Below are 15266 nucleotides of genomic sequence, written 5' to 3'. Positions count from 1 at the left end.
TCCTTTACTTGCCGTATTGTAGTAACTAGGACTCCTAGCACAAGGTTGATTAAGAAGGGTGAGAGAATGGGGCACTTGGGTGGCTCAGTCGATTAAGCAACCGATTCTTAATTTTTGGTCATGATCTAATGGTTCGTGAGCTTGAACCTCATGTCTGCCTCTGTGCTGACAGTGGGGAGCCTGTTTGGGTTTCTCTCTCTGTCTCGCTCTCTGCCCCTCCCCCACTCATGCTTTCTCTCTCTCTCAAAAATAAATAAACATTAAAAAAAAAAAAAGAAGGGTGAGAGAAGAACCATGCGCACCATACTCAGTAATGACAGCTCAGCACAGCTCAGCTCAGTGGACCGGATCTGAGTACAGAGCGGCAGGTTCCCAGAGAGTGAGTCTGTGGGGACAGGGAGAATGGATTTATATAGAAGATTATCAGAACACTGCAAAATGGCCTCTGTGCCACACCAAGCACTGACCTCAAGTGGCAGTGATTTGTGGCTCTGGGTTAGGAGGTGTGGCCAATCAATTAATTCAGGCCCAGATCTTCAACTACAGTGAGAAACCAGACTTTCCCCAAAGCACCGTGCCAGTCAAATGCCCATGTGTCTGGATTCCTAAATGGCAGATCCTGTGTGATGATGCAGGTGGGTCCCGCGGGGATGAAGGCCACCCGCTCATGAAGGTGACATTGCCAGTGGGGGTTTTCTGCCTTCCGGGTGTGGACACCCCAGTGACCACCAATGCAGCTCCAAATTCGAGGTTAGAGATACCATGCTGGTCTGTCATCACATCAGCCTACATGGTTTCTGTGGTTCCAGCCCTCTCAGAAGGCCTAATGATGAAAGGCTTGGCATTTGTTTCCCTGTCATGTCTGAGACCTATGACTGGGAGGTGAAGCAGAAACAAGCAGGGGAGCAGAGAAAGCTTCAGCAAGGCATGTATGTGGCAGGGGCAGGCGCCACCTATGAGACTGTGATGGAGTCTTACCTGCTGCAGAAGCTGGGGGCAGATGCTGTTGCCTGAGCCCACTACCGGAAGTCTTAGTTGCAAGGCGCTGTGGACTTCGAGTCTTTGGTTTCTCCCTCATCACTAACCAAGTCACCCTGGATTATGAGAGCCAGGGGACAGTCATGAGGAAGTATTAGAGGCTGGGAAACAAGCTGTGCAGAAATTAGAAGTTTGTCTCTATTCTTATGGCTAGCATTCCACTGCCTGGCAATGCCAGTTAACCAGTCATGGAGTGGCCTGGGCCTCGGCCTAATGTGATCCGGGTAGCTACTGCCTACTTTGGCCCCTTGCTAGGGTCACATGCCTCTGCCCTTACACAGTAGGAGAAAGGAGAGGAAGATCCCTTCCTTCCCCTTTTCTCCCACCAGACCCTTCTGCACTGGCTCCTCTTTGCTCAGTTGTCTCAAAGCAGTTTTCACTCCCGTTCTTGCCCCAGAGCTAGAGCCCAAGCCCTACCCCACAGCTGTGTATATGCCCTGGGTGTGGCTTGGGCTGTCAAACTTGGCCCAGTAGCTGCTGCTGTCTTTTTGAGATAATGTTTTCACACCCCTGGAGACTCAGTTCTGCCTCCTCCCAAGCACTACAGACCACATAAAGGCCAGTCCAGTCCAATACCTCCTGGACTTTAATGCTATTATATATATATATAATATTTAATATCTATATTATATATTTTATATAATAATTATATATTTTATATAATTTTATAAAATTTTATAAATTAATTTTATAAAATGTATAAAATAATTATATATTTTATATATTTATATGTAACATATAATATATAATATAATTAATTATATTAATTAATATATATTATTAATAATATATGTTGATTATATTAATATATATTAAATATATATTTAAAGTTTATTTATTTTGGGAGTGGGGGGAGGCAGTGAGAAAAGTGGACAGAGAATTCGAAGCAGGCTTTGTGCTCACTGCAGAGAGCCCAATGTGGGGCTTGAACTCATGAATTGTGACTTCATGACCTGAGCTGAAGTTGGACGCTTAACTGACTGAGCCACCCAGGCAGATGAAATGAAAAAAAAGAATGGTGACAGAAGGCATCCTTGACATGTTCCCAATTTTAGGGGAAAAGCATCCAGTTTCTGACTATTAAGTATAGTATTAGCTCTAGGGATTTTTGCCCATATGGACAATCTCTCTCTTTTTTTTAACTTTTTGTTTTAATTTCAGCGTAGCTAACATACAGTGTAATAATAGTTTCAAGTGTACAATATAGTGATTCAACAATTCTATACATCACCTAGTGCTCATCACAAGTGCACTCCTTAATCCTCATCACCTATTTCTCGCCCATCCCCCTACCGACTCCTAGCTGGTAATCATCAGTTATCTACAGTTTTTTTTTTCCAAAAATTTTTAATGTTTTTTATTTATTTCTGAAAGAGAGAGAGAGAGACAATGTGAGCAGGGCAGGGTCAGAGAGAGAGGGAGACACAGAATCCGAAGCAGGCTCCAGGCTCTGAGCTGTCAGCACAGAGCCCAATGTGGGGTTCAAACCTACAAACCATGAGATCATGACCTGAGCCGAAGTTGGACGCTCAACCGACTGAGCCACCCACACTCCCCTGTTTTCTACAGTTAAGAGTGGTTTTTCTCTCTTTTCCCTGTTGCTAGTTTGTTTTGTTTCTTAAAATCCACAAATGAATGAAATTATGTATTTCTCTTTCTCTAACTGACTTATTTGCTTAGCAGTTTACTCTCTAGCCCCATCTGTGTTGTTGCAAGTGGCAAGATTTCATTCTTTTTTTATGGCTGAATAATATTCCATTGTATATGTATACTACATCTTCTTTATCAATTCATCAATCTGTGGACATTTGGTCGGCAGCCATAGTTTGGGTATTATAAATGATGCTGCCATAAACAAAGGGGTACATATACCCCTTTGAAATAGTGTTTTTGTATTCTTTGGGTAAATACCCAGCAGTGATATTGCTGAATCATAGGGTAGTTCTATTTTTAACTTTTTGAGGAACCTCCATATTGTTTTCCAGACTGGCTGCACTAGTTTACATTCCCACCAATAGTGTAAGAGGGTTCCTTTTCTCCACATCCTCCCCAACACTTGCTGTTTCTTGTATTGGTCAGCTTTTGGCCATTCTGACAGATGTGAGGTGATATCTCATTGTGGTTGTTATTTGCACTTTCCTGATAAATGATATTGAGTATCTTTTCATGTGCCTGTTGGCCATCTGTGTATGTCTTCTTTGAAGAAATGTCTGTTCATATCTTCTGCCCATTTTTAAATTGGATTACTTGGGTTTTTCGTACTGAGTTGAGTTGTATAGTTCTTTATATATTTTGGATACCAGCCCTTCATTGACTATATCATTTGCAAATATCGTCTCCATTCTGTAGGTTGCCTTTTAGTTTTGTTGATCTTTGCTGTGCAGAACCTTTTTATTTTGATGTAGTCCCAATAGTTTATTTTTGCTTTTGTTTCCCTTGCCTCAGGGGACTTATCTAGAAAAAAGTTGCTGTGGCCAATGTCAGACAAGTTACTGTCTGTGTTCTCTTCCCTTCTAGGATTTTAATGGTTTCCTGCCTCACATTTAGATGTTTAATTCATTTTGAGTTTATTTTTATGTATGGTATAAGAAACTAGTCCAGTTTCATTCTTGTGTGTGTTGATGTCCAATTTTTTCCTGATGCCATTTGTTGAGGAGACTGTCTTTTTCCCATTGGATATTCTTTCCTGCTTTGTCAAAGATTAAGTGACTATATAATTGTGAGTTTATTTCTGGGCTTTCTATCTGGTTCTACTGCTCTATGTGTCCATTTTCGTGCCAGTACTGTACTGTTGTCATTACTACAGCTTTTGTAATACAACTTGAAGTCCAGAATTGTGATGACTCCAGCTTTGCTTTTCTTTTGCAAGATTGCTTTGGCAATTCAAGTTCTTTTGTGTCTTGATACAAATTTTAGGATTGTTGGGGTGCTTCGCTGGCTCAGTTAGAGGAACTTTTGATCTCAGGGTTGTGAGTTTGAGCCCCATGCTCAGTGTAGAGATTACTTAAAAATAAAATCTTCAAAAAAATTTTCAGGACTGTTTGCTCTAGTATTGTGAAAAATGCTGTTGGTATTTTGACAGGTTGCATTGAATGTGTAGATTGCTTTGGGTTGAATCCATATTTTAACAATATTTGTTCTTTCATCCATGAGCATGGAATATCCTTCCATTTCTTTGTGTTGTCACAATCTCTGGGTTTTTTAAAAAAAAAAATTAATTAATTAATTAATTACTTATATTTTTTAATTAAAATTTAAAAAGTTTGGTTTATTTCTGAGAGAGAGAAACAGCATGAGCAGGGGAAGGTCAGAGAGAGAGAGATACAGAATCTGAAGCAGGCTCCAGGCTCTGAGCTAGCCATCAGCACTGAGCCCAATGCAAGGCTCGAACCCACGAACCGTGTGATCATGACCTGAGCCGAAGTCGGGTGCTTAACCAAGGCGCCCCTTTTTTTGAATTTTTAAATGTTTGTTTATTTTTGAGAGAGAGAGGCAGAGCGTGAGCAGGGGAGGAGCAGAGAGAGAGGGAGACAAAGAATTGAAGAGGCTCCAGGCTCTGAGCTGTCAGCACAGAGCCTGACATGGGACTCCAAATCACAGACCACAAGATCATGACCTGAGCTGAAGTCGGATGCTTAACTGACTGAACCACCCAAGGCACCCCACAATCTCTGTTTTTTAATCTGTGTATTTATATGATTTCCATTTGGAAACTATTTGTAATATACTTTATTTTTTAGAGCAGTTTTAGGCCTACAGCAAAAATGAACAGAAAGTAGGAGAGTTCTCAGATATTTTTTCCCTGTTCGTGGCTTGTCTTCTGATTCTCCTGAGACAATTCACATTTAAAGTGATTACTGATTGGATTAATATTCACCATGCGTGTAACTTTTTTCTATTTTTATTCTTATTCTTTATTTCTTGTCTCCCCTGTTATTTCTGCCTCCTCTGATTTTAATTGAGAATTTTTCTATGATTCCATTTTAAACTTGATCTCTTTTTGAAGAAAAGTTTTGTTTTATTAGTTACACTAGTGGTTCTCACTGACAATGAGTTTGCTCCCTAGGTGACATCTGGCAATGCCTGAGACATGTTTCATTGTCATAACTGTGAGAGTGTTGCTGGTATTGGTAGGTAGGGGCTGGTGGTGCTGTTAAACATCCTACAATGCATACTACTGTCTTCCATGGCAGTAATTCCACATGTGTTCCCCTTTCTCCACTGTGCAAAAGCAGCTATACCTCCTGTTGATCGGGGCCCATTGCCTTTTCCACGGTGGCGACTCCTTCTCTCATCGGCAGGATGCTGGTGAGGAACCGTAGCTTGTAGTTCAGTGGGAACTTGTGGTATTTCTTGGCAAGAGCATAGCCAGTTTGGGGACCAGAGCCTTCTACCTTGCAGAGTCCAGAGTTGCAGGCATGGGAGGCACAAATTAGGTGATGGGAGGGATGGTAAGTGGGTTACTCCTGCTTCTCCTCTTTAATTTCCAGAACCAGGAGGATGTTCTGTTCCCCTGTAGCTTACCTTCTTCTCCTGCTTAGCTGACCGATTGGCTCTTGGCCATCCGCATGCCAGTCTCACTTTGTGGCTCTTTACTCAGTCTCCCAACTCTGCCTCCTACTTCGACTAGTTTTGCCTCTCAGGTTGCCATTATGCTCCTGCCACTGGGTCTCTGTTTGCCCTCTCTGGGAAGTTCCACTGATTCCTCAGGGACTCAGGAAGCTCAGACCAGCACCTCAGACCTTCGGTCTAATACTACCGAATGCCTTCCCGGATCTTTACCCAGAAAAAATGTCCTAAGATAACAACTTAAGAAGAATGAGGCAGACTTGGAGGAAGAACCTGTACTGCTGAGTTTATTTATCTGTCCAATTCTTGTAATATTAATACTTTGGTGAGAATGGGATATTTTATCAGATATACTGAGAGGCCTGCTAGGACTGGTTTTTGGTTTTGGTTTTGTTTTGTTATTGTTGTTTGTTTCGAATGGGTAATTATTCACAGTGCTCAAAGTTCAAAAGGCACAAAACAACACTCAGTGAAACGTTTCCCCCCTACCTCTGTTTTCCCAGCCACCCAATTCCCCTCCCCCTCTTTTTAAAATGTTTTTTTTTTTGACACACACACACACACACACACACACACACACACAGTGCCAGCAGGGGAGGGGCAGAGAGAGAGGGAGACACAGAATTCAAAGCAGACTGCAGGCTCTGAGCTGTCAGCATGGAGCCCGATGTGGGGCTCCAACTCACAGGCCATGTGATCATGACCTCAACAGAAGTCAGCCGCTTAACCAATGGAGCTGCCAGATGCCCCAATTAACTTGTGTTTTTGACTTAGTTCATCTTGGAGATTTTTCCATATTGGCACATACAGATTTGCTTTACTAACTTTAATGTCTACACAATCTTTCATGGATAAATGCGTCATAATTTATTAAACTATTTCTCTGTTGAGAGACATTTAGGTTGTTTTCATCTTTTTTTTAAAGTTTGTTTATTTTGAGAGAGAGAGAATTCCAAGTAGGCTCTGTCTGCACTGTCAGCACAGAGCCCAATGTGGGGCTTGATCCCAAAAACCATAAGATCATGACCTGAGCCAAAATCAAGAGCCACATGGTTGATTGACTGAGCCCACTGGTGCCCCAAAGTTGTTTCCATCTTTGACAAGACTGCCACACACCTTCTTGTTCATGAGTCTTTGTGCAAATGTGCAAGTATATCTTTACGATAAGCTCCTAAAAGTAGAATTCCTGGGCCAAAAACGAGGTGCATTTTAAAATTTCGATTGATACTGACTGACTGACTATTCAGATAACAAGTCAAACTAGCTCCCATGGGAGGAACTGAGGCCCTAGAGCCAAGCCCTCCTTAGTCCTCTCAGGACACTCATCCCAGAATTCCATAGGACTCACCACCTTTTGACATTTGGTCTGACTTTCTGATATGGGTCTCAAGATGTCTCTGTTGGCAAGATCTTCTTACAGTTATATTTTATTTTATAGAATGGATACATCACAATCTGCTTAGTCATGTCCCTATTGAGGTTGCACCGACATGGAGCTGTGCAGATAATCTTACAGAGAGCTTTTGGTGAGCAGGTCAATTTGTGTTTTTTGTCAAGTAGTTGCCTAAGCAAATAATAATAGCTAGCATTTACTGAACACTTGCTATGAGCCAGGCACTGCCCTAAACCATTGTGATGTATTTTCTCAAAAACCCTGAGTTAGGTATTATTATTATTAACTTGATTTTATAGATGTGAAGGCTTAGGCATACGGGTAACAATATTTCCTGGGTCCTAGACCTGATAAGAGATGGGGCTAGAGTTAAAGCCCAGTCATTCTAGGGGCATCTGGCTGGCTCAGTCGACAGAACATATGACCCTTGTTCTTGAGGTCGTGAGTTCAGGCCCCACATTGGGTGTGTAGAGTTTACTTAAAAAACAAAAACAATGGGACACCTGGGTGGCTCAATTGGTTAAGCCTCTGACTTCGGCTCAGGTCATGATCTCCCTCCTGAGTCATTCCCGCATGAGGCTATGTACTGACGGTGTGGAGCTTGCTTGGGATTGTCTCTTCTCCCCTTCCTTATCCCTCCCCCAACTTGTACTCTCTCTCTCAAAATAAATAAATAAACTTTAGAAAACAAAAACAAAAACTCAGTCTATCTAGCTCCAGTAAGTAGTCCCATATTGAGGCATTTGGTTCAATAGATAAGTTTGTTTGTTTGTTTGTTTGTTTTTAGTTAAATCCAAGTTAGTTAGCATATAGGGTAATAATGATCTCAGAAATAGAATTTAGTGATTCATCACTTACTTACAACACTCAGTGCTCATCCAACAAGTGCCCTCTTTTTTTTTTTTAATTTTTTAATGTTTTATTTATTTCTAGGAGAGAGAGAGACAGCGTGAGCTGGGGAGGGTCAGAGAGAGACGGAGTCACAGACTCTGAAACAGGCTCCAGGCTCTGAGTTGGCAGTCAGCACAGAGCCCGACATGGGGCTCGAACCCACGAACTGCGAGATCATGACCTAAGCGAAAGTCGGACACTTAACCGACTAAGCCGCCCAGGTGCCCCAACAAGTGCCCTCCTTAATGCCAATTGCCCATTAGCCCATCTCCCCACTCAACACCCCACCAGCAACCCTCAGTTTGTCCGCTGTATTTAAGTATCTCTTATGGTTTGTCTCCCTCTCTCTTTTTATCTAATTTTTGCTTCCCTCTCCTATGTTTATCTGTTTTGTTTCTTAAATTCCCCATGTGAATGAAATCATATGATATTTATCTTTCTCTGACTGATTTCTTTTGCTTAGCATAATAGACTCTAGTTTCATCCACAAAGAGTAAGTACATTTAAAAGTGAAACGCTGTTGGGGTGCCTTGTTGACTCAGTTGGAAGAACCAGCAACTCTTGATCTCGGGGTTGGGGAGTTTGAGCTGCATGTTGGGTGTACAGATTGCTTGAAAATCTTTAAAAAAAAAAAAAGTGAGATGCTATCAAATTACTCTCCAGGAAGGCTGTGACATTCTCTGGTCCCACCAGAGTGAAGGTGAAGGCCCTTTTATCCTCCAAACAGTATGTCTTTTTCACTTCCATATCCTGGGTGTAGGGATATGAAAATGAAATACACCCAGCATACAGTCTAGCAGGTGGGCGCTCCCCTGACTGCTGACTAAAAGGATGGATGGATGGATGAGGGAGGCAGACAAGTGTGGAGAGAGGGTGCCTAGGTGTATCAGAGGAACCATTGCCCAGTTCGGTGCCCTGCTTGGCAGATCATTCACACATGTGTGAAGTGTTTCTTATTTTTCTGCTCTTACCTTAGCTAGCTGCTTGGGTACCCTGGCCCCTTCTTTTAGATATCTGCTTAAGTGTCTCCCTCTGAGAGGTCTTCCCTGACAACATTGTAGAAAATAAGAATCCCCACTCCACTCTACAACTCCTTATCCCCTTACTCTGCTTTGTTTTCCCCATAGCATTTATCCCCTCTGACACCTATGTACTGCTTTTTACTACTTCTGTCTTACTCATTGCTCATCTTCCTGCCTCCCCTCCCTGCCCCCGCAACAGAATATAAACCTCACAGGAGCAGGAGCTTTGTCTGTTTTGTTCACTCACTTATCCCCAGTGCCAAGGACATTTCCTGGCATTAGCAGGCGTTCAATCAATATTTGGTGAATATGGCATTTATTATTCACTGTTCCAGGAAGTGACGGTGCAGCAGCCAGCAAGACAGAGGACCTGCCTTCAGGGCCCAACACAAATTCTGCTGGGGGAGCAGCCCGAAGCGTTTCTTCCTACTCTGGGCTCAAGGTCCCTCGGCTCCTCTCTGAGGAAGTGCGACCAGCAGCGACGCCCTCGGGGCCGGCCGGCCACGCCCCCGGGGGCCAGCCCGCCCCGCAGCGCCCCCTGGTGGGCCTCGTTGGCCCGGCGTCCTTGCGCGCGGAGTCGGCCCCTCGCTCCGTGGCGCGCAGGACCTCCCCCGGCCTGGCGCGCTGGGAACCCCGGGAGCTCCCGGGCCGCTTCCTCCGGGCGTTCGCTTCTGCTTTTGCAGAAGAGGAAGGAGAGTCCTACGAGGGCGGAGCGCAGTGCGAGGCTGGAGGGGAAAAGGGAAGAAGCTCGGGGTTCTGGCCTCTTCTCCCACCTTGTCGTCCGCAAACGTGACTTTTCAAGTGCTAGGTCTCCTTATTTTTGGACGGCCTTGCTTCTTCCCCGGGCCCAGCTCTGGTCCCATCTAACCTCCACCCCTTCCCCGCGCGGAAGGCGAGGGGAGGCGAGGTCAGAAGGCGGGGACCAGGGCTGTGCCAGTGTCCTCCGCGGAACCTGATGTCCCTGCCCAGTACTAGAGTTTGGGGGTCAAAGCCAGCGGTGCCTATGCATTTGGGTCGAGCTCTACGGGTTCATAGGCACTAGGTGCGTCCCGGAGAGCGCCGTGTGGATGCACGCCCTGCCCCGAGACTTTTGGGCAAGGAAAAGCCGGAGGCAGTCGAAGCAGAGGTTAGGGTGACACCTGGCGGCCGCAGGCCTCGAACCAGACATACCTTAGGGGCCACTTGCCCAAGGCATCCCGGTTTGGGGAGTCTCTTCCCAGACCTCCCCCTAACGCAGGATCCTTAGACCATTTCACTTAAGTGGCTGGGAGTCTGGATCATTGGAAATTTGCGCGGTAAGGTGGGGATCAGTTTTGAAGAGCTGAAGAGTGACAAAAACAGGATAGTTCTTGGGGTCAGAACTCAAGTTTCTTGCCTTCATGGTTGGTGTAGTGGCCCTCCCTCTGTAGTCTCTCTCATCACCCTGTCTGTATTAGGTTCTTTTCTATTGTTGTTGTTTGTTTTGTTTTGTTTCTTATTTTAGAGCGAGCTCGAGTGCGAGCGGGGCGAAAGGACCAGAGTGAGAATCTCAATCAGGCTCCATGCCCAGCCCTGAGCCAGATGTAGGGCTCCATCCCCCAATCCTGGAATCCTGACCTGAGCTGACATTAAGAGGCAGCAATCAACCCACTGAACCCCCCAGGGGTCCCTATATATATATATATAATTCTGGTCTTGAAAAGGCCTGTGTGATTATAAAAATGATGCATAGTCATTGTAAAAAAAAAAAGAAAGAAAGAAAGAAAGAAAGAAAGAAAAGAAAAGAAAAAGAAAAATACTGTTTCTGTTGGAAGTCCTCCCCTTCCCTTGAACATAGGCCTGTGCTCCCTGGGAGTGCAGGTTTGCTAGTTCCCTTTCCTTGATCCTGGCAGGAGCCTTTGGTTAAGGGTCAAGTCCACACCCTTCCTGATGTTGGCAGGATTGGCCCATCCACCCAGGACTGGAGCCCTGCTGGAGGCAGCTCTGCAGCTGGTGGAGCCGGGGCCCCCAGAGGGTAAGCAGGGGCTTCCCCCAAGGTTTCTGTCTCTTTCGCATAATTTCATTAATTTTTTTTGTCTTTAAAAGGTTGTTGTCCATTCAAAGACAATTTATTTTATTGTCGTAGATTTACCTCGATGTATTAGTAGCCATCTTACCGTGGGTGATTCCCTTTTTCAGTTGATGGGCTGAGGTGAGAGATACCAAGGTTTGTGGGCCGCTCTCCTGGTTTAGTTATGCTGTCCTTGTTTTCTACCTTACATAGTACGTGACTGTATTTATTTGTTCCTAGTAAACACACAAAAATAGCCAGTTCAACAATTCTGCCAATATCATGCTCCAAAACATTAGGTGTTCTCTTTCAAAGAGCTGATAAACTGGGGTGTCAATGCAGTTTACAGAGAAAGTAGAGAAAGCCTGTGGGGAGGCAGAGTGGGGACAAGTCTGAGTGCAGAAGCTGAGACTTCTGAGGTTCCCAGAGAGTCCCAGTCTTAGGAGGCCTCAAGACATTGCCTCATGTGGTGGTTCCCAGGTTTTTGGAGTTCATGAGCCAGTGAACTGCCCCCTATAGTTATTGGGGAAATAGCACAGGCTTGCTTTGGGACATCAGGACATTAGCAAAACCAAATTCTATGATCACTTCAGAAAAGAAGGAGGCATTTTAACACCAAGAATCTCTAAATGGAAGTTCTTCTCCTTTCACTAAGGACTGGTGGAACAGGAAAGGACAGTATGGGTCCTATTGGGCATCTGGGAGCCCTGGCTGATTGCCTTCAACCAGGCGCTGGCTGCTGTGAGCACCTTGAAGCCTTGGTGACCAAGGAGGGACATCCATTCAGAGTATAAGTCTGAAAACACAGGCTTCACAGTATCAAGCTCAGTGTTTCAGGTCCCAGGTCTGTGGCTGGTCACCGTCTCTGGACTTTGGGACCTTAGGGACAGGTCTCTGTCGTACTTCCCACATTGTTTTGTGGTTCTGACTGCCCGCTCAATGACTAGCTGGCTGAACATGGGCACCTTGATAGATCGGACTGCTGGCTGCCCGGCACAGTGCCCAGTCCTCAGCAGGTGCTTACAAAATGCTTATTGCCGGAATGAAGTATACTCACTTTCCCCCTTTTGTATTTCCAATTAAATAATTAAGGAAGTACTCACTGTAAGCTACTTTAAAATGAGAGGGGAAATGGCTAATTTCATGCTGAGAGAGGAAAAATATTTGTTAACTTTCCCACAGGCTGTTTTATAACCACTTGATTTCCTTTAGGTTGTGTATTTTCTGTTGGACAATCTATACTCCACAAAAGAGAAGCACTCATGCCTTTCATTGTCCCACATTCTAGAATAGGGATTTGTAGAGCACCTGTGTGGCTCAGTTGGTTAAGCGTCTGACTTTGGCTCAGGTCATGATCTCAAGGTTCATGGGTTTGAGCCCTGAATGGGGCTCTGTGCTGACAGCTCAGAGCCTGGAGCCTGCTTCAGATTCTGTGTCTCCCTCTCTCTCTGTTCCTCCCCCCGACCTCAAAAAATAATAAATAAATAAACAAACATAATTTTCTTCTTCTTTTTTTTTTTTTGAATAGGTATTCTCAGCCTCACTGCACATTAGGAGAGTGAGAAGTTAAAACAGGACCCTACCTCTGGCCAACAGAATCAGGGTCTCAGGGTAGGGGGGTAAGTGAAGGGTGGAGATCTGAATGTTGGTTTTTGTTTTTTAAATCAGTTTTACCAGTGCTTCTAACATGCAGCATTGGCTGAAAACCTGTAGCCTAGATGCCTCTTTTGGTGCTCTAGCAACTGAGTAAGAGGAAGGGATGTGGTAAGGAGAAATAATGGACGAGGATAGGAGACTGGGGTTTCAGGCCTGGTCCTCCGCTTGCTGTGCTTTGAAGCCCTTGTTTCTGTCTTTTGTAAAGTGGGGAAGATGATGGCTGCCTATAGGGTTGTTCTTGGGATTAGCTGAGTGCCTGGCACTGAGTAACTGCTTGTGATGGTTATTTTAGTTAGTTACTTAACTAATTTTTGAGTGGGCTCCATGCCCAGCGAGGGGCATAAACTCACAGCCCCAAGAACAAGTCCCATGTTCTATGAACTGCGCCAGCCAGGTGCCCCTGTGATTTTTTTTTTTTTTTAATGTGTTACTTGTCTAGGCTATGGTACCCAGATCTTTGGTCAAACAACAGTCTAGATGCTGCTCTGTGGTCATTTTTTAGATGTGATTGACGTTGAATAAAGCAGATTACCTTCTAATAATGTGAGAGAGCCTCGAAACAGTTGAAGGCCTTGGAGGAAGACTGCAGTCCTCTGAGGAGGAAGGAATTTTGCCTCTGGACTGCCTTTGGCCTTGAGATTGCAAGGCTGCAATGTCTAGCCTGCTGGTACACCTTGCAGGTTTCAGGATTTCAGACTGGCCAGCCCCCAAATAGCATGAGTCTATTCCTTAAAATCTCTCTCCTTTTGCACTGGAGAACTTTGACCAGTGCTCAATAAGTGATGGCTCCTGTTGTTATTTTCTAACTCAGCAGTGGCTCTGGCTGGTTTGGGTTAATAAGGCTGCAGCTTTATAGGTCAAGGCAATAGGCATTATTTGAGGAAGTGATAGCAATGAGCTTCCACTATAAAGTTTCAGCGTGTAAAGTCCACATGCAAAGATAAACACATGGCACAAAAATCCTTGTCTCTTTCTTCATCTGAAATATGGAGATTTCCCTCAGGAGGGGAGTCCTATAGCACATGGCACAGAGCCCCAGACTTGGAGTGGAGAGGCTTGGCTTTGGCTTCTAGCTCTGTCACCAACTTACTGTGTGACCTTGGGCAAGTCCCCTGCCTTCTCTGGTTTTTGGCTTTCTGAAGGACTTGGGCTGTGTGATGCATGAGGGGCTTTCACTCTCAGAGTCTCTGAGTCTAGAATTTCCTCTGGTGCTTCAACTTGCAAAGCACATTTCCCACCAGTTTGTTTACCCACTGAAGTTTGGTTTCTGCTTCCTAACTTGTTGCAGGTTGGGGCATTTATATTTATGCTCAGGGGAGAGGCCACGTGGCTGAACTGTGGGTGTCCTATCCTGGCTTAAGAGGATGTCTCAGCTGTCCCCAGGCTCGTAGGGTCTAGGAGGCTCCAGGACATGGGAAAGCCTGGCTTCTATAGGTCCCTGCTGCTGGGATTCCCTTCCAAGTTTGCTCAGGCACACTGGACCTTCCCTTCCCTGCCAGCGTGCCTGGGAGAGGTCGGAGACCACACACAAAGGACCTAATGCTGTTCCACAAACACGCTGAGAGAAACAGCACAGCTGTGGTCCTCTTCAAATGATTCTGATTCTGACTAATCCCCATCCTGCTTGATGTCAGGGCCCTTGTGACATCAGCTGCATGCCCTTTGGTCCTGGCATCTCTGCTGTCTCGCTGCCATGCTGGAGAGGCTGGGAACCCCGTGCAGCCTGTGGCTGTTCCCTGTGAGCCACTGCCTCCTCCTCGGGGCATCCTCAGGAAAATTACTAAGCCAAGGTCCACTGAGCCTTTCCCGTCTATGGGTGTCAGCTCTAACCCTGACTTCAGTGACTTCAATCTCTCTGCGGAATGCAAGGCCTCCACTGGCTGCAAAGCTGCCCTGTCCCCCCAGTGCTGCCAGAGTTGCCCGGTTTTCAGAGAACTCACACACATTTCTCTCACCTTGGTCTACTCTGGACTGCCCCGCCCCCTTGTGGAACTTTGCGGCCTATGAAGTCGCTGCAGGTGGTGGCTCTTCCTTGTCCTGGCTGTGAGACTATTTTCTGTCCAGGGGGGCATCTGCCAAGCTGTCAAAGCTGCAGTCCTCAAGGGTCCAGAGGGACTACACAGTTGTGGTCTTCCTGAAGCCTGGCTGTGACCTTGGCGGAGGTAGGAGGATGCTCCCTCCCTTCCATCAGGAGGTGATGTCTGGTGTCTGATGTCTTGTGTCTGGTGACCTGGGCATGGATGCAGTACTGCTTGTAGTTGGGGGCTCTTAGGACCCTCCTGATGAGGATTTCTGTCTTAGCCTGTGGCTTTACAGGATCCTGACACATATCTGTGATCACCTAACTCCTCAGACAGCTGCCACATATTAGTCGGGAGTCTGCTGTTTGCAGTGATGGAAACTCAAACTGCTCAAAAAAATATTTTTTTAAATGTTTTTTATTTATTTTTGAGAGAGAGATAGAGACAGCATGAGCGGGGGAGAATCAGAGAGAGAGGGAAACACAGAATCTGAAGATAGGCTCCAGGCTCTGAGCTGTCAACACAGAGCCCGATGCGGGGCTCGAACCCACTAACTGTGAGATCGTGACCTGAGCTGAGATCAGACACTCAACCGACTGAGTCACCCAGGCGCCCCTCAAAAAATATTTTAAAGGAAGTTTGTTGGG

At 45.4% G+C, this 15266-nt stretch overlaps 1 pseudogene; it reads left to right on the top strand.

The window, feature by feature from the left end:
• The first annotated feature begins 313 nt into the window (after window positions 1–313).
• On the top strand, window positions 314–1220 carry LOC120220972 (annotated as a pseudogene).
• Window positions 1221–15266: the final 14046 nt, after the last annotated feature.

Source organism: Hyaena hyaena, unplaced genomic scaffold (assembly GCF_003009895.1).
Source record: "Hyaena hyaena isolate Hyena2069 unplaced genomic scaffold, ASM300989v1 scaffold_745, whole genome shotgun sequence".
Taxonomy (NCBI): domain Eukaryota; kingdom Metazoa; phylum Chordata; class Mammalia; order Carnivora; family Hyaenidae; genus Hyaena; species Hyaena hyaena.
This window is presented reverse-complemented; position numbering and strand designations above follow the sequence as displayed.